The sequence below is a fragment of the Triturus cristatus genome, chromosome 7 (assembly GCF_964204655.1).
Source record: "Triturus cristatus chromosome 7, aTriCri1.1, whole genome shotgun sequence".
NCBI lineage: Eukaryota > Metazoa > Chordata > Amphibia > Caudata > Salamandridae > Triturus > Triturus cristatus.
The window spans coordinates 244,694,287-244,713,584 of record NC_140590.1 but is presented as its reverse complement, the minus strand read 5'-3'; positions in this window follow the sequence as shown (position 1 = coordinate 244,713,584).

Sequence of the window (19,298 nt, the reverse complement as noted above, 5' to 3'; positions counted from 1 at the left end):
TGAGAAATTTCGACCGAAAGACCCAGCTGGAGCCCAGGTGGAAGACACCCAAGTTGGTCTTGCTAACCACAAGGACAGCCGTGAAGATTGAAGGCAGGAAAGGATGGATTCATTCAAGTCATATCAAGAAATTTCATGGACTTCCTTCAGATGTAAACAGCCCACCTCGTGTGTCTTCACCCATTGACTCAAAACTTCCTTTTGTGGAAAAAAGTGACTCTGAACTCTATAATCTAAAATTAAGGCCCAGGCCGTCGGACGATTTGATTGTTTAAGTCCTCTCCTAGGTGAAGCGGTTGAATCTGTCTCCGACATGTATCGCCTAGACCTGAATCATGGACAGTCGCGTAAAATGATGAAACGACAGGCGTATTATAAATCACTGCGTAGCCATTGCATAGTGACATTATTAATCTTGTTTTTCTTAAGTCTTTTAATAATTACTGCAAGTATATTGTTGCACATATATTACCCTATTGCCAGAAATGTTTACAATGTTACTGCTGAACATTCTTTTAGTGACTTACCCCCACATGAATTGTCTTATAGACTTGCGCTGCGCAATAACACTTTCATTAGTATGTTACATCATTCCCACCAGACTAGTAATGCAACTAATTGTTGGGTATGTGGCCGGCTCCCTCCCTATCAGAATTATGAAGGAGTCCTGCCTTTCTTTCCACATCCGTTTACACATAATGGCTCCTGTGGAGCATGGTTTAGTTTAATCAATTCCATAGACTCAGATACAGCCGTTTACCAAGACCAGTGGGTATGGGGAAATCTGAACCTAGTTTTATTCAAAGTCTGTTACCCTGACAAGGAGGGTCGCCCCAAAAGAACAGGAACTGATCTAGAAAATGAAGTATATGGATTAGGTAACTTTACTCCTAATCTCATGGTTCTAAATGTCGAATCCGAAGTTGAACTAGTTTTACCAACCATGTCAGTATTCCCAGCGAAAGGTGAATTGTGTGTAAGAAAAGTTGGTTCCATACATATGGGCCATAGTAAATGCACTACTACAGTAGAATTCAGTGATCAAGGTAAATCTTCATTTAGAGCTTATCGCCACTCCTACTTTATATGTGGTCAGACTGCATATATGCGTCTACCTCTAGATTGGGATGGTACCTGCTACATTGCATTCCTTTTGCCACCTGTTTTCCTAGCTCCTCCTGATTATTATAGAAATATTCATTTAGTACACAACAGAGAGCGGAGAGATCTCCCGATTGTCGATTACACTGAAACAGCATGGGAAAAATACACAGATTTCAATAAAGGCATCTTTCCCTATATAGGTACCGTTACTAATAGTAAGCTGATACGTAGATTAACTAGAACTCTTGAAGCAGTAGTGAATGAAACTATTTCCGCCTTAGGCAATTTAACAGAAGAGCAGTCTGCTATGCGGATTGTTGTGCTTCAAAATCGTCTTGTCCTTGACGTCATCCTGGCTGATAGGGGCGGAGCTTGTAGGGTCATCGGATCAAGCTGCTGCGTATTCATACCAGAAAATTCGCCATCTGTATATAAAGCTATAACTCGCCTTCATAAGATTGTAAGCCAGATACACCAGAACCCAGGCACTTGGACTTGGTCCGGTTGGTTTTGGAGCGTGATATCAGCCTGGGGATGGAGAGTCCTATCCTTCCTAGGTATTGGCCTTCTCATATTATTCAGTTGCTGTCTATGTCTGCAATGTGGACCAGCGATTTGTGGTCTGTGTGCCACATCGTGCATTCCACACCAAGATTTTCATTCAAGATCCCGGAAGAAGAAAGAAGAACAAATGATGCTATATGAACAGATCAATGGATTAATGAAGATTGATATCTCTTAACGGGCAAGTAGGGGACAAGGAGGGAATGTGGAAATATGGATTTTTCTGGTCAGTTATGTCCCCTATCTTGGACCCCAACGGTTCTATGTGCATGTTACAAGTACATGTATGATCCCTCCAGTTCCAGTTATGAAGACGCAAACACATGTGCGTCCATCGTCAACATGTCCTCTGTCGGATCCGCCATGAATAGGCCGGATATTCCCTTCCTAAGTACGAAAGGCCACCGCCTTTATATGGTTCACTTATGCCATTTTTACCGTCCAGGCAAGTAGGCCCTGATTCTGTCATCGAACTCTTCTTGCCTTCTGCCTCTGAAAACTCCAGTCTGAGCCTGCATCTGTGACCATGAACTTTGTCTCATTCTCTGCGCGGCTCACGAAGCCTGACATCAGCCTATTCTCTGCCAAGAACTGTATTTCACCTTCGAGTTATCTGCCTCATCCCTGCCCAACGCATTCCTGTCTAGTAGCTTAAGTAAACATTCTGCCAGCTACCGAGCAAAGGCCCGGCTTCTCTGTCTTTATGCAAGTAATTCATAGCCCTGTTACTATGGAAGATTCCGCCCTCGCATCTAGTGTAGACACTTAGACGCTTGTACACGCACGCACAGTCAGTATAGAATAGATTCTGTCCGAGAGTCCTTCTTTTATGGATAACATAGTTCTTTAAACATAGGATGTTAGATATGATTTGGGATTAGGTTGACTTGACCCTCCAGACTTCTGTCGCCACATGTAGAGCTAAATGTCAAGTCCCCTTCACCCCCTAGTTGCACGTCAATCACACGTCATACTGCTGCGCGCGCATCTATGCCAAGTATTATCTTATAGATCCACCTATATATGACATCATAACCAATTATGTTCCTTTTTACTCCTTATTACACCCATTTTCGGTTACGCATATAAATCGTCATTTTCCTTATCAATTGTTACGCCTACTGTATTCGCTTCATTGTAATGTATGTACTATAAAAGTCATTTCTTGTCAATAATGTATGTACTTCACTTCCTGAACCTCCGTGGTGATGGAACTTGGAGCAACCGATTATAATCGTTCATTGGAATAAAGCCCATTCCGAACCTCTGATACCACGGATTCTGCCTCTCATTTTACTGAGCTGTTTTATTATGTTTCCGAATCAAATTAAGTCCAGGTAATGAAAATTATTTACCACAGGGTACACAGAGGAAGGAACACACCTTGGGACAATTTCACCATGCAGTAACTGCTTACATGAACAGAGAAACTTAGCTAACACCTTGTGATGGCACACAGATACCAGGGTACCCCCTATGACCAGCACACTACTACATTTCCCACACACCCAACACATGATCACCACCAAAAATCATGTAGCAGCCCCACCAACAGCAATACCACAAAAGCAGTAGTGTTCTAAGGGAAAAAAAGGCTTTATTCAGCATTTTCAAATGAAGTGTGTGTGGATAAAGTTCAATATTTACAAAGCCCATAGGGCAGTCCATGAGTCACAGCTGGATGGGGGACACAGTGGGACACGTGTCCCCTAGCTTGCCTGCACGGTTCAGACCACCCTGTCTTCCACAGGGGGGGAAGGACCAGGCACCGCAGGGACAGGAGGGGCAAGGGCAGGCATTGTGGGTGCAGGGACGGAGGACTCCACCACAGGGGGTGGGGCAGCGCCAAAGAAGGTGGTGAGGATGGCGCTGCACACGTTAGCAAGGTCCCCCAGCGTATCCCCTGCACCCGAAGGAATCACAGGCCCCAGGGAGGGGGGGGGCGGAGGAATGGGTCGCAGCGCCACTGGGGGAGGGTGTGGACAGGGGGGGCACTCAACTACCCTGACCGGGGACTCCTTTGCCCGCTTGCTGGGTGGTGTCACTGTTGGGCTCAGGGACAGAGCGGCCATGAAGGAATCCTTGCTGGATTCGTGGCCAGGAGAGCTGAGGGGAGTGGCTTTGGAGGGAGTGGATTTTGCGGAATGCGGACTCCCACTCTGGCTGCGTGACTTACGTTTGCCCCCCCACCCAGTGGGTGTGCCTACCTCACCCTGTGTGTGCGTGCCAGGAGGTGTGCGCTTGCCCTGCCCTGCTGGTGTGGTGCCTGTGTCTGGTGGTGTGCGTGCATGCTGATGTCTGGGTGTACGTGGGACAGGCATGGGAGTGGGAAGTGTGGATGGGGCAGGGGTAGGGGGTGGGACATAGCGCTGCAGGAGACCCACTGCTGCAGTCAGTGTTGAGTCGATGGACCTCAGCAAGTTGCGTTGGTCAGACTGTGCGGCTGAAATGCCCTCCAAGTATGCCTCCATATGGTTCAGCACTTGGCTGTGGCCATGGAGGACATTAAGTGTCGCAGTCTGACCAACCCGCAACTGCCGCAGGATGTCCACAGACTCATTGGTGGCAGCAGTGGAGACAGGTGCAAGGGGTGCGGTGCCTGGCAAGAAGGAGACACGTGCTGACCGAGCACGGCGGGAAGGGACACGAGCAAGTCGGAGGCCGGTGATCGGAATGGAGGGGGCGGGTAGTGATGGAGTGCTGGTGTCAGCTGTGGGACCAGCCTCCGCCCCCTCGGAGTGCTCAGCCTCGGACCCGTCTGCGTCATAGTCAGTGGTGGATTGACTGGACAGGTCCTCCGCTGCACTCCCGTCGGCCTCCGTGCCACTCGATGTGCCAGACAACTCTGCACTGATGGCACTGGTGCTCGATCCCTCCTCACGGTCCATGCCAGTGTCTCCCTCGGTGTCCCCCGACGATGCTGTGAGCAAGGTGAAGAGACAGGAAATAATCAGACACCTGTATACATATGTCACATGAGTCAAATCCACATAGGTCACAGTGCATAGCCTGAAAAGCAACATGAGTAACATCTACAATACAAGGCACATATGTAGGCCCTGCAACACACAGTTGGTTGACCCACCATGCCACTGAACAACTATGGAGAGCATGACACAATAGCAAATAACATGATATGGATTTGGACAGAGGAGCCAGGCACTGGGGACAATCCAGCACAGCATCTGCAGCACACAGCGTTGGCGTAAAAAGGGATGAGCAGGAACCATGTCTATTAACTGTAGGCACATGCTGCAAAGGCAATACTTAAAAACATGCCCAACATTAATGGGTCACTGCACCTTGAGTGTATGTCCACACAAACATCACACACTGGCCAGACCTAGCAAGGAGACTTCAGGTCTAGACATGTAGGCCTTGCCCGCACCAACCACCCCCTACATGAGACAATTTATTGAGACACAGGAAGCACTTACATCTCTTAGTCTGGAATAAAAACACATGGCCTGCAAGAAATCATGATTGGACACAAAATACCCCTGGTGCGCCAGTACAAATACATCATCTACAAATGGCCATCATCAGATCATTTTACCATTGCACACAGGCACTGGCCCCCGTGAGTATGAACAAGGGACATTTGGTCAGCCTGTACAGTGGACACATGTAGCAAAGTTTACGTAGACACAAATGGTGCCAGGGTACAATGGCACAGAGCACAACCTATGCTGGAGACACAGGGATTGTCGAGATTTTTGGATTACACACATGATACCTAGGAAAAGATGCCCCAGGGGACAGTAGTAGCCACACTACTCCATGGTCCTGAATGGTACTGACTGCAACACAAGCCACCATCCCTGCACTCTGCATATCTCACACTCATGCACATCATGTCACAGACCACAAAATAGGACATGCATGCTGTAAAGCAATACACTTTAGAGACACACTCCTATGTTTGGACTCAGCATCAGTGACAACTGACATGGACCCACAAGTACTGAACTGGACAGGGTACAGGCAAGGTCCCAAAACCTGTTACACACCACCCCCACACATGAAGCTGCAAGCATTGGGCACATCGATAAACTGGCAGACTAGATAACCTTGTGCAAGTGTGACTACACACAGACCAGGGTACACATGCCAAGGAGGGGAAGGGAGGAAGGACAGCACCGCTACACTTTGGGGACCAGGAACTGCACTGCACATGTAAACCCTGGCAGTGTATCCATGCAACTGTGCACTTACAAATGCTGGTGACACACAACAAACACACATGTACCTACCCCCTTCCTGCTGCTGCTTTTCCCGTAAGCGCCTGTCCATGTCAGGGAAGACGACCGCCAGCACACGCTTGTGGATGTGGGTCAGACGGCGGCGCCCATGGTTCTTATTGCTCACAGGTGAGTCCCCCAGCAGGACCCGTCCGATCCTCCGCGTCCAGCACCGGATATCCTGCCAGCGTTTCCTCACCTGGGCTAGGCGCCGCTTCCGACCATCCGGCACTGACGGCGTCCTTCCAGATCTGCTCCTTGGCACAGGCGCCTACCTGTGAGGGTGAAAAAGTGAGACAACATCAATACACCTGCGACATGTCACAGAGACACACATTAGAACAATTTGGCTGGTTTTAACAGGGCATAGAATGCATCAAACTCATTACACCTGTGTCATAGGGACACTTTCCTCTGTGGAAGGCAAAAAGCACTAGGTGGCATTGTAGAGTACACAGGTGGCATGAGGGGTACGACACAATCAATCATCCAGGCTCACACTGTGCATCACAAGCGACACCAAGATTATGTGCAGCACCTCAAAGCAGTCCCATGCCACAGGCCACTGAGGCGCCCTCAGCCGAGTACACAGACACACACAGCCACAGGACAATCACCTGCCATTGACAACTGCAGCTACACACCTCACTCTGCACATGTGCCACTAGACTGGGGGGTGTCACAGGTGTGGGGCTGGCCCATCACCGCAGACACACAGCACTGCTCCCTGCTCACATCAGATGGGCAGGGTATCTCCATCCCTCATGCAGCTGGGGTGCTACACTCCACATATGCTCTCACCCACATGACAGGGGACTTACACACACACACCAATGTCCAAGGGACAAACACATCTTTTGGACACTCTCAGCACATGTACACTAAACAAACACACATCTGTGGGTACTGCCACCTGTCACACTGGGGGGACCACAGATTCACATGAGGACTGTAGTAACAACATTCCCAGGAGGATTAGACAGGCAGAATGTGTAATGCCACATGCAGTGATTGTCACAGTACACACAATGCAAGTGAGGAGAGCAGACATGCACCACAGCATGCCCTGGCTGGGAGACATTAGGCATTCCCCCACCCGGGACCCACCCTACAGTACATTGCATGTGTGTTACACCTGGACACAATGGCAGAAGTCACAGTCACAAAAAAGGGGCACAGTCTTTGCTAGTGGACTCAGCACTCACCTGAACCCCTGGTCGACCGTACAGCATGGGGTACTGTGAGAGGATCACATCCAGCAGGGCTTGGTTCTCCTCCTGGGTGAAAGGCTGGGCCCTCTCCACAGACCTGGACATGGTGCTAGAGGATTCACGAGCAGCAGCAGTGTAGTTGAATCAAAGGATGTGCAGGCAAGTGCTCTCTCATGGGATCTGGCTGCCTTATATCTACCTTGCTGCCCTGTTTCATTCACAGGAGTACAGAGTGATTGGTCACTCACATTTGCATCCTATGTTTCCTCCAATCCCTTTAAACCTACCACAGTCAGTGGCTTTGCTCCTTTTTTTTTTATTGAGCATGATGTCAACTCAACAACCAATTTGCAACAATGTAGATTCTTTCAAACCGACTTTAGCTGGGCACCTGATGAAAACAATTCAAACTTTAAACTCGGTCTCCATGACGACCAGCATGCATGTAGGGCTTTATACTTGTCCCTTGTTAGACCCGGCCTCGTGGCATGGCCATCCCTGTCCCCGCACCACATATCCTGACCCATGCACCTCATGCAGCCCCCGAGCACGCGGCCTAGCCGATCCTTCCCACCAGAACACACACACACCCGACCCGGACTTCCCCGTCCGTGGCCTCCCTCCTTTCGGCCACACCGGGCCCGCGTGCCCACTTCATGCACCATGATGGCCGCCCGGCCCCAGCGCGACCCTGGCCTAGGGGCGCCACTCCGGCTGGCGGACATCGCGCTCCCATTGGGATGAGAGAGGGAGGAGCAGTTTCCATCGCACCTCTGAGCTCCCCTGGGAAGGTGGGTTTCGATCGGCCCTCCGGACTCCCCGAGGGCTGGCTCCACGCCTGCTGGGTGTCTGGGACTCCTCCCAACCCGGCCCTGAAAGGATCAAAAGACAATGGCAGGAAACCCCGACAAGCGACCCCCAGGTGACAAGACCCCTGCCTGCACAGACTCCGGACATCAAAGAGGAGTCGACCTATAACAAGGGGTGCTCTGGGACTATCCGGCAGATTCGCCTTTGGAAACACCTGAGCCCTGCTGAGTGACTCGCGGCTCTCTGAAGATCGTAAGACCTCCGAACTTGTGCTTGAGCCCTGCTGAGTGACTCGCGGCTCCCTGAAGAACGTCAGACCTCCGAAATTGTGCTTGAGCCCTGCTGAGTGACTCGCGGCTCCCTGAAGATCGTAAGACCTCCGAACCTGTGCTTGAGCCCTGCTGAGTGACTCGCGGCTCCCCGAAAGATCGTAAGACCTCCGAACTTGTGCTTGAGCCCTGCTGAGTGACTCGCGGCTCCCACAGACTCTCCTGGTCCCGCCGGACCCCGACGACGACCAGCGTATCCCCCAGCTCGAGGATTGTGAGCTGTGCGCCGGGTACGCCCCTGCATTTGATCCATATCCCCAAAGACTGTCCCGCTACCTCCTACCCCCCCGAGACTCTATGAGCCCGTGCTCTACTTGTATATATTTGCCTTGCTGATCATAAAGATCCTACGACTCCGATTTGATAAAGATTTGTTCTTAAGAACTCACAGTGTGGCGTCTCTTTGTCGTCTGGTGCCAAGTGTACGATTCTAGATATGAGATTCCTCCCCTAAGGAGTCTCCCGCCAGTGCCCGGCTACGATACCTCGAGGGTTGGTCTCAGGATAGTCAGGGCCCCCTCCGGGCTCCTCTGAGGTCGCCTTGTAACATTGGTGGCAAGCGACGGGATTCGGGCCCATAATCTAGAGATCGTACCGTGAACGGCTGACGCACTACCGACAAAGATGGCAGAAGGAAACGCCATGAGTCTCACAGAAAACGACACCAGTACCGTGTTCCAGGCGGAACAACTGGAAGAGTACACGCACAGAGAACTGAAGCAATTCTGCAAAGAACTAAAAATCGCTACCACTGGTCTCAACACCAAAGAAGATATGCAGAAGGCACTGAAAGCTTGGGTGGATTCTGGAGCCCCCCGCCCAGAAGGAGAGGTGGAGCTCCACGACGAAGCAGGAGCCTCCCAAGGAGAACGCAGCAGCAACCAGGTGCGAAGCTTCGTACCAGACGGGGGCCTATCCCCGGAGGAACTCGCAAGACGGAGAGAATAGTCGCCATCACGAACTCGAATTGGCTAAACTTAAAATCGAGGGCGAGTTGAAATTAGCCGAGAAAAAGCTAGCAGTGGAACAGATGTGAGTACAAGGAGAACTAGAAGAGAAGAAACTCCAACGGGAAAACGAAGGAAGGAGACTTCAACTGGAGCACGAACGCAGCTTGAAGGAAATCGAGCTAAAAGCAAAAAGCAAAGAAGCGCGGCCCCCGGGAAACCGAGAGGCGGCCTCCCCGGCGGAGCAGAAGGTCCACATTCCCAAGGATGTGGTCAAAGAATATTACAAAAACAATGACATTCAACAGTGGTTCAGGGCATACGAGGTCGCCATGACCTCCCATCGGGTCCCGCAGAAGGATTGGGGGGCCGGGTTGTGGGGACGATTTCTGAGCGAAGGGAGAGACACCCTGCTCGACCTACCAACCTCCATGCAGACCTCCTACAACCACATGAAAGAGGCCCTCCTCACAAGGTACGGCCTCACCCCGGAGATGTACCGCCAGCGGTTCCGGGACTGCAGGAAGATCCCGGGCACCACCTGGGTGGAGTATGTAAACTTCTTCAGCCGTGCATTCGATGGGTGGATCAAGGGCAGCAAGGTAACCACCCTAGAAGAACTAACCGACCTCATGTTGTGGGAACACCTGGCTGCGAACTGCTTTGTGGAACTACGCCAGCATCTGCTCGACAGCAAGCTCACGGATCCGAGAAAGCTGGCTGTCGAGGCGGATCGCTGGACCAACACCCGGGTCTCCCGGGGCCCCGTAGGAGAGTACCCCAGAGCCAGTCAGGGACCACCCCGTCAGAGGGGGGGGGAACCAGGGAGGGCAGAGAGAGTCCCAGTCCAGTCCCCCGAAAACCCAACCTCCGCCTTTCCCGGCGCCCCCACCAGCTGTATCCGGCCCACCCGTGAGACGGGGGCACCGAGTGACCATCACTTGTTTCCGTTGTCAGAAGCCCGGGCATTACGCCAACGACCCTGAATGCCCCATGGCCCCACACATCACCCCGACAGCACCCCCCGCTAGACAGATAGCCAATGTTTGCACTGGTTAGGGGGTTGAGGAGACCGTAGAGTGGGAACCCGCCGCCATGGCCCTAGTATCCTTAGGAGATAGAGAAATGGTCCCTGGAAGCCTCCTGCCCTCCAACACGAAGAAATATGGGCAGCTCGTAACGATCAATGGCCACCAAGTAGAGGCCCTTCGTGACACCGGGGCCAGCATCACCGGTGTCCTCAGTCATTTAGTCAACGAAGACCAGGTCCTCCCCAACGTCTTTTGCCCGGTAATTTCCGCTGACAATACGCAAAGTCTGTGTAAGGTAGCCCTGGTGCCTTTTGAATGGGGAGGGGTGGTCGGTAAACTGAAAGTCGCCGTGAGAACCTCCAGTGACTCGCGGCTCCCTGAAGATCGTAAGACCTCCGAACTTGTGCTTGAGCCCTGCTGAGTGACTCGCGGCTCCCTGAAGATTGTAAGACCTCCGAACCTGTGCTTGAGCCCTGCTGAGTGACTCGCGGCTCCCACAGACTCTCCTGGTCTCGCCGGACCCCGACGACGACCAGCGTATCCCCCAGCTCGAGGATTGTGAGCTGTGCGCCGGGTACGCCCCTGCATTTGATCCATATCCCCAAAGACTGTCCCGCTACCTCCTACCCCTCCGAGACTCTATGAGCCTGTGCTCTACTTGTATATATTTGCCTTGCTGATCATAAAGATCCTACGACTCCGATTTGATAAAGATTTGTTCTTAAGAACTCACGGTGTGGCGTCTCTTTGTTGTGTGGTGCCAAGTGTACGATCCTAGATACGAGATTCCTCCCCTGAGGAGTCTCCCGCCAGTGCCCGGCTACGATACCTCGAGGGTTGGTCTCAGGATAGTCAGGGCCCCCTCCGGGCTCCTCTGAGGTCGCCTTCTAACATCCCTCATGTGTCCCCTATGTAATTTGGACATTCACACACAGGTACGGTGAGTTCCAGGGCCCTAGGGCACCCCACATGCATAGAAACGGGCCGTACACGCGCATGTACGGGGCGTATCACTATGGGTACGCATACGCGAGCAAAGCCATAGTGAAACGGGCCGTACACGCGCGTGTACGAGCCGTTTCACTATGGCTTTGCTCGCGTATGCGTACCCATAGTGATACACCCCGTACATACGCGTGTACGGCCCGTTTCACAATGGCTTTGCTCGCGTATGCGTACCCATAGTGATACGCCCCGTACACGCGCGTGTACGGCCCGTTTCACAATGGCTTTGCTCGCGTATGCGTACCCATAGTGATACGCCCCGTACACGTGCGTGTACGGCCCGTTTCACTATGGCTTTGCTCGCTTATGCGTACCCATAGTGATACGCCCCGTACACACACGTGTACGGGCCGTTTCACTATGGGTAGGCCTACGGCAGCACTCCCATAGTGATGGGGAACGTACACACGCCCTCAGAGCGCATGTACGGTGCATTTCACACCTGACAGTGGTGACAGGCAGCACACAGAAAGGAATAGAGCTGACATACATGTCCAAGGCTGGACATCAAGGCATTGTCTGTGCAGTACTACATGTGTCGGGCACAGGTGTGTCAGGCTGTAATGTGGCACATTACTCCTGAGTTGTGAAGGCAATAGATGTATGATGAGATGTGTACAGGTGTCATGTGTGATGGTGGAGTATGTGCCAGACATCCCCTTCACTCCTTTGACATGTGTGCATGTAGTACAGAACACTTGTGAAAAGCGTCACCGCCATGGCACAGTCAACAACACACGCAACTGTCCCCTGATGCCAGCTACAGGGGTTTTCACACCTGACATGTGACTACCCGCGTTGTACGATGTGACTATGTCATGTATGTGTCGTGTGTTCCCATGGGCTTGCTGTAGGTGTTTGGTCAAATGCATCTGCAGTTGCTGCAACCAACATGTGTCTGTGTGTAGATGGCCATGGCACAGTGTTACGCATACCACGCCACATGTGGAATCCGACGTAAGGTGTGTGTGTATGCATCGACACGGAGTTTCACAACAAGGACATATCTGCATACTCTCAATGTATGTGGGATCATTCTTGAAATGTAATCCTTAATGGCAAGGTGTGTGGTGTGTCATTTTTCTAGTACATGTGACCTGTGCCTCTAGTGTTCCGCAACCTGTCTGTACAATAAACATCCTTCCTCTGCACATATTTGGTTGTCTGTAACTCCTGTAATGCGTCTGCCTGCTCACTTACACTGGCCCACAGCTAGTTTTATGGCATGGCATTATGAGGTTGAGAATAAACGTTTGGAGCTGTCTCTTGGTAGGAGTGTCACATGGCTCCCATACGTGTCCAGGGCATATTGCACAGACCTGACTCTGTATGGAGCATATGTGTATTGCCTGTTGACCATGTGCTGAGTACATTGACATTGGTGGTGTACTGTACTCACTCTTCGTTGTCCCTTCTAATTCACTGCAGGGCTCCGCCTCTCCCTCGAGCAATTCCGGACTTGACTGACATGCGTGAAAATGACTGTATACGCCGCTACCGCTTCCCCCAACGTTTGATTGAGGACTTGACGACACGGCTGGCAGCACACCTCCAACCGCTACACAGGTATCCTGGTGCACTGACACCCAAGGTGAAGGTGATGGCAGCCCTACATTTCTTGGCCACGGGTACCTTTCAACATACCATTGCCCATGTGGGTGGGATGTCCCAAACCATGTTTAGCCGTGCTCTGCATGATTTTTTAGAGGCCATGTTGGAGCACCTTGATGAATTCATAACATTCCCAACTCCTGAGCAGTTGACAGCTGTCAAGCGTGAGTTCTATGCCCTGGGAGGGATGCCCCATGTCATTGGGTCCATAGATGGAACACATGTGGCTTTGGTACCACCACAGGCACAGGAGGTAGCCTTCCGTAACCGCAAGCATTACCACTCCATTAATGCCCTTGCGTGTGTCTTGCCAACATGGTGATTTCACATGTCTGTGCTTGTTTTCCAGGATCAGCACACGATGCGTACATCATGAGGCGTAGCAGGGTGCCTGAAATGATGCTGCAGCTGCGCAACGAACGAGCATGCATTGTTGGTGGGTATACTCTGCCAGTCCTGTATTTAACGTCATCTTCCTGTCTTACTGCTTCTCTGACCCACTCTTGTCCATGATGTTTCAATGTAGGGGACGCTGGCTATCCCAACATGCCATGGCTGATCACGCCTCTCCGCAACCCCAGAACGGCTGCCGATCACCGCTACAACAACGCCCATGGGCGGACCAGGCGAGTGATAGAGAGGACGTTTGGCCTCCTGAAGAGCCGATTCCGTTGCCTCCACAAGACCGGTGGCGCACTCCCATATGCACCGGTGAAGGTCTGCAAGATATTCCTCGTGTGCTGCATGCTGCACAACATGGCAGTGGAGAAAGCTGTGCCACTCATCCTGGATCCAGATGAGCAGGACCATCCACCCGTGGAGGATGAAGGGCTTGGGCACAAGGCAAGTGATGTGGAGGAGGAGGAGGCGGCGGAGGACATGCGGAGTCGGCTCATACGCGACTTCTTTGCTTAGTGGTGAGTTCCAGTGTCTGAGTGTGAACGCATTGGGCTGTGTGTGGCATGTGTTGCAATGTGTGTGTCCATCTGCATGTCTTCCAAGTGAGTCTGAGGTGTGTTTGGATGTGTCACTCGAGTGATGGTGCAATAGAAGAATGTCTTTCCTGAGTCATCATTGTCACCTAGCATGTTGACAACCTAATACTTGTCAAGTACATGCACATGCATGCGGATCTACTTCTTTTGGCTGACTTCTGGTGTGTCTCCCATCCACAGGTACTTGCGCATGCTGTCTGCTGGTGGCATTGTTGTGCTCCTGCTATTCCTCATGATCACAGCAACATGTGCTGAATCAGCGTTACATGCACGAACAAGTTTGAAAATCTCCTTCGGGTAAGGGATGCAGCACGGCTTTTTGGGAGTGGTATTTGTTTTGAATGTGTGTGCACTGCTCCTGTTCATGTTTGGTTACTTGGCATACATGTAGAATCACCATGGGGCACATGACCTGGAGCAGAATTCACCAGAATTGATGGTCAGACTTGGTGACAGTCATCTGTAATGGGATTGTGATGGAGCCATCAATGTGTGTGACACTGGCCTCGGAAACATACGGGTTGCACCGGGTTGACATGGTGTGTGAATTCCCCATTAGGGGCTCAATGGTGTATAGCAGGCTCTCCGTGAGCAGCAGGGGGTGTTTAGCTGTCACCCGTCACTTGTGTACCAGTGCCATGGGTTTCCAGCATCTGTGGTGCTAAGGGGGGTGCCAGTGTTGGTCCCACGTGTTCATCCACATGACCTGTGTATTTGTAGACAGAGTTGCATTAGCATTCCGACACACATGACTAATAAAGGTGTCCCTCTGCCTCCAAGGTGCCTCATCTCTGTCAATGGTGGTCTGTTGCCACTGTGCATGCGGCATGTCTGGCATTGTTCTCAGAGATGGTGCATATGAGTCTATGTGTAGAGTAGCAAGATGCAAGCTGTTTGTCAGGGATTAGATACTGTATTGTGCATGATGTCCATAGCTGTGTATGTTTTGTGGCCTGTCAGTCTCCACGACGGCCACTGTGCCGCATGTGAATCCATTGTGTGTGTGTGCCATGTTGAACCAGACATTCCTTCCTTGACATGCACCTTTTGCATGGTTCCTTCCTGAGATCCTTGTCTGTGTGTGCTACTTGTGGCATTGTTTCCTTGACATGGCGCATGCTGCTGCAGGCCCTGCTGCAAGGGCACCCAGTGTCCACGCAAACGAGCTGGTGTCCATCATGGATTGCTTGCTGACATGTTCTATGCTGATCAGCAGCATCTGTGCCTCATGCGGCAGCACACTCTGCATTACGCACAAGATCCCCAGTTCCATCCACCTCAAGGCAAGAGGGAGACCATCCCCCAGGTCAATTATGACATCCGTGTCTACTCCTACCCTGCACTCTACGGACATGTGCGTTAGAAATCCCATGATACTTGTCCACATCCAGGGTGCATCTGCACAGCTCTGCTACTACATCCGGCGATCAGGCCACATCAACGTCCAACAGAGATGGGGGGAGTGGATCACTGCCAGCTGCAGGATGACCTTCTCAATCCACGCACACCCTCAGGATGCAGTCCACACCCACAACACAACCTTGTGGCACTGTGCTCCAACACCCTATTGTGCCATCTCCATGCATCCAACCTTGGCTGTCCCACCATTCGCCACATCCACCTGACTCAAGCATGCAGGACATGGTTCTACCACGTGTCTACACATACCTGGGACTCCCACCCCAGGACACTCCACATGATCCCTGACCTCTGCGCATGACTGTTGCTCTTCTAAATAGGTCTGTGGGCACAGTTGTGCGGGCACCCCCTCAGCTGGTTGGGCCCATCACGGTGAGTATGGTGCTCCATGTCTGTCTTGGATGGTACGTTGTGACCCATGTGTGTCCTGTGCCAGACTCAGACACCAGGGTATGGTGGTTCGGAGTTAATTCAGAAATCAGCCATGGTTTGACTTTACAACACACACATGTAGTGGAATAATGCAAAATGAAGGCATCATCTTGTGATTGTGATGAATTTTATTAGTGCTGGGGTACGTGTTTGGGGGGGTGACAAGAGGTGCTTGGCGGGAGTGTAGAATCCAAAGTTCACAGGGGGAGTTGGTGTCCTTGCCATTGACAGTCATCAGAGTCTGTGCCACAGTCTTTGTCAACATTGGTCAGACAGTGACCAGCAAGGCCATGTGGCAGAGAATGTCCTTTGCTGTTGTGCTGCTGTTGGGCCATAGGGCCAGGTGCCAGGCCAGGTGACCTGGGAGATGGTGATGTTCCGCTGACTCTCACGGTTTCTTGCGTGGACGACCTACCTTCCTGCGGGGACCCTCAGACGCCTGGCTTGACGGTGCAAGGGACGCTCCGTCAGATGATTCCTCCTCCTCCTCCCTCCCTGGGGCTGGTGCTGCTCTACGCCTGCTGGCACAGGGAGGGTTTGCCAGGATTTGGGCGATCTGACGGAGGGATTGGCTCATGTCCCTGAGCACCGCCAAGTGCTCTGCATGTCTTGCCTCCATCCTGGCATGATGCTCAACCTGCAGGGCCTTCATCTCATTGAGGGTCTCCACTACCTGGGCGATGCCTCTGGAGTCACGCCGGTATGCATCCAGGATGGTTCTGACGTGTGCCAAAGCCGGGTCCTGAGCCAACTGGGCAGGTTCGGGCCTCCGCCTTCCTCCACTCCCACCACCCCTGCCCACTTGCGCCTGGCCTGCCGTTGTGGGCACATCGAGTCTCCGGGATCCCTGAGGGATGGCATTTGCGGGGTCGCCTGCCTCCTCCTGGGTGCCCGAAGAACCTTGTCCCTCCTGGACAGACTGGCTGCGTTGTTGTGTGTGGGCAGGGCTCCTGGGTGTCTCCTGGGATGTGGCAGGAATGGGGGTGGTGGTTGGCACAGTTGTACCTGACGCAGGTGCTGCAGGTGGTTGGACACCAGAGGGGCCAGGTTGGTCTGGGTCATCCACGGAGTGGTGAGAGTCGTCGCTGGCATTGGGGTCCTCTTCACGCAGAGCCTGGTCCTGTGAGTCTTCTCCCCCAGTGTTGGGGGGAGATCGACGACGTTGAACTGTGTGTGAGAGAGACAGTGTTAATTGTGTTACATGAGACATCCATGTTTCATTATTTTTTGATTTGGCACAGTTGCTCTGGGTGGTTGGATTTGGCTAGCATTCCTCACACAGTGCACTTGTGCATGGGTATGTCCCTTGGCCACAGCTTTCGACACTTTACCTATGTGTGACACAATCTTAGTTGATGCATCTTTTATCAACGCAGTCAGCAGTGTAGTGAGCAGGCGTAGCAAGCCATGCAGAGCCGCCTTACGTGTTGCACTGTACGTGGCCAAATGGTGTTTTTTCCATGCTATTTGAGAATGCAGGTAGGTAACTTAACAATTTGTGACAGGGTTCTGACGAACACAGTGGGTAGGTATACTGGGTGTACGGTTCTGTTTGTGCCTGCAGCACGGATGTACTCGTGCACAGATTGACACATGGCCTAGTGTTTATCAAAGGTTGAAGGGGGGGTTAAGGCACTGCCAAACCTTGTCTACATGCACACAGTACACCTGCTGACGAGCGGACATGGCCACACCACCCAAGGGTGATTTGGTCTCCCTCTGTCTCCCTTACTCCGTCCCTCTGTCAGCCTCCTCCCACTGTCCGTCTCCCTCTATCTCCCTTTCTCCCTCCCTCTATCAGCCTCCTCCCTCTGTCCGTCTCCCTTTACTCCCTCGCTCTGTCAGCCTCCTCCCTCTGTCCCTCTCCCTTTCTCCCTCCCTCTGTCAGCCTCCTCCCTCTGTCCGTCTCGCTTTCTCCCTCCCTCTGTCAGCCTCCTCCCTCCCTCTGTCTGTCTCCCTGTGTCCACCTCTGTCTCTGTCCCTCTCTCTGCCCCTCTCCCTCCCTCTGTGTGTCACCCTCTGTCACCTCAGCCCAGCTTCCTGAGCACACAGAGTTTGCAGGTCTTGCAAAGGCCATTGGCTTGTTCATGTGGGTTTGTTTCTTCTCTGCGGGCACCCATTGGGCGGAGTGTGTGAGTCTGCACTGCTGCTGTGGCGGTGTGTGCTGACACTCTTTCAGTGTGCTGCGTCTTAATTGGCTGCTGTTATGTGCAAATTGTGCCTTCATACCCATGTCGTCCAGCAACGCGGCCACCATTAGCAGGCAAAACAGTACTATGTGGGGACACACTGTTGGTATGGCTGTGCCCTAAGCCATATGGGCTGAGGGCATTGTTGTGTGCTTCAGAGTTGCTCTATGTTAGTTTAGAGGGCCACCTTCCCGGCATCGGGGACATCCTGTCTTGTGTTTGTGTTTTGTGTAGCCTGTGACTTGGCCTGGCCTTGCTTGGGGCATGGTGCATGGAGGTGCTAGTGGCATGTGTGTGTTTTTGGAGTGTGGTTGTGTCCGGTGCTGGCTTTGTGGGGGTTGCGTGCATGATTGGTATTTGGGTTGTATATGGCGTTCCCCCCATGTGAGGTGAGTTGTTTGTGTACTCACCAGGCTCTCGGACTCCTTCTAGTCCGTCTACTCCCAACGGCTCCAGCGTGGTCATCACCTTCTCCTCCCAGGGATGGTAGTGTACCGGTCTGCGGGATGGCCCTCCTCCAGTGATGTTGGCCTGGTTGTGCTCGTCCGTCATTTTGCGGAGGACCGTCCTCCGCAGATCGTACCACCTGGCTTGGCACTCATGCCTGGTCCTTCTGGTGGTCCCAACAGCATTCACGAAATTGACTATCCTCTCCCACATGGCAGTTTTTTCTGATATGCTGGTCCATCTGATCAATGTTCCGAAGAGCTGTGGCTCGACTCTGATGATTTCGTCGACAAGGGACTCCAGCTCGACCTTTGTGAACTTTGGATTCTTGTTGGTGGGCATGGTGTGGGGTGTGGGTGTGGATGGGTGTGGGGGTGGGGGGGTGGATGGGTGTGGGGGTGGATGGTTGTGGGTGTGCAGGTGTGTGTGTGTGAATGTGATGAGGGTGTGTTTGTGATGGTGGTTGTGTGAAGGAGTGCAAGTGTAAGGTGTATTGATGTTTCAAGTATGGTGCAGTGCGTTGTCTCTGGGGTCTGGCAGCAGTGGATCTGTTGCAAAGGATCATGGTTTGTGTGTGTTGGGCCTTTTTATTGGTCCATTTGTGGGTGTGGCTGTGTTTGAACTTTGGGTGGGTGTGTTATAAGGAGTGGTAGTGGTTTGGGCCTCTGTTTCTCTGTTTGTCAGTTGCAGGTCAGTGTATAGGATGTATTTGGCCTTGTTGGATATGTTTTGTGGTGTTGTGTGCCTCGGATTGACTGTCCTTGTGTTTTTTTGGTAAGTTCTGGTTCAGTAGGAGTGTTATTGGCGTCTGTACGGTGCGTACATGGGCCATGTTGTTGTACAGTGCTGTCCTTTGCTATGGCTTAGTACGACTCGTACATGCCCGATGTTGGGTGAGGGTGCTGGTGTGTGGGCCTGGGGTAGGGTGCGTACGAACACGGGTGGGGTGGGGGTTCGGTCCGT